This window comes from Saprolegnia diclina (genome assembly GCF_000281045.1).
Source record: "Saprolegnia diclina VS20 unplaced genomic scaffold supercont1.96, whole genome shotgun sequence".
Classification (NCBI taxonomy): domain Eukaryota; phylum Oomycota; class Saprolegniomycetes; order Saprolegniales; family Saprolegniaceae; genus Saprolegnia; species Saprolegnia diclina.
This window is the reverse complement of record NW_008246163.1, coordinates 116,608-117,701: the sequence shown is the minus strand read 5'-3', so window position 1 is coordinate 117,701 and position 1,094 is coordinate 116,608.

Sequence of the window (1,094 nt, the reverse complement as noted above, 5' to 3'; positions counted from 1 at the left end):
CTACCGCCCTGTCTTTGTCCGCACATCCGAGTGGCCCGCTGCCTTGTTCACGCTCATGGAGACGTGTTGGCATCCTGATCCCGCACAGCGTCCGTCCTTTGACGAAATAGTTCAGCGCCTCGAGGCGATGCTTATGGAGCAAGCGTGATCTAAAACACCAAGCAGCCACGTGCGCGTAGGCAACTGGACTCCTGGCGACCATCCTACGCGAATGGCTCGGAGCATTTTGTAAAAGAATGCGTGTTTTAGTGTATGTAGACTTAGTTGTCTCTTCGTACCGCCTGGTGGATATCTGAATATTGACCCATGCAGACCCATGATATCTGCCATCGACACCGGGCTTGAGAACGTCAATCTCGTCGTGGTCAAAGACTCTTGAGGTACGCTAACAAATCGCAGGAGCGAAGTGTTCCTCCAACCTGTTATTTCTGCGCTGGCATGGCGCAAATCGCGGCATGAACGACGTTTCCAAGTCGCAAAGGAAATAATAATGAGCCGAGCCCAGTACCGGTAGAAAAATGAGCAAAAGGGCGGAAAAATTAGTGCTAGTAAATGCGATGCGAATTGAGGGTTAAATCGACCCGAGCCGGCACTTGTGGCAAAGGCCCTCTCGGAGAATGGGGGGAGGGTAACGATTATGTCTCCAAAGTCCCATTCGGCGTCGTTCAAAGATGTGGCTGGGACTCTATGCAGTCTCTCTCTGCCCCATACGGCAAACTACAACTCGGCACAGATTCACCAGGCTCCAAGGACGTGGTTTGAATACACTGGATGATGTATACATGAGTGCGAACAAGCGACTCGAGAGAAGCGTTCGTTGGCTTTGTGACGCTATTCTTTCCACCACCACCATTAGTGGGGGCCATTTAATTCAAATACGATCCAAATATGTCTTGCAAAGTGCATAGTGCATATTTCATGGTATTTAAAGGGTAATCGATTGTGAGAGTAAAAATATAAAATCGTGCTTTACATATTATTGTGAGAGCCGCGGCTCCGTGTGAGGCTCAGTCCTGGGCTGCGCGCCTCGCGTACGCGGACGTCGTCGTGCCTGCGCTTGTCCTCAGCGAGCTTGCGCCACATGGCTTCATCGC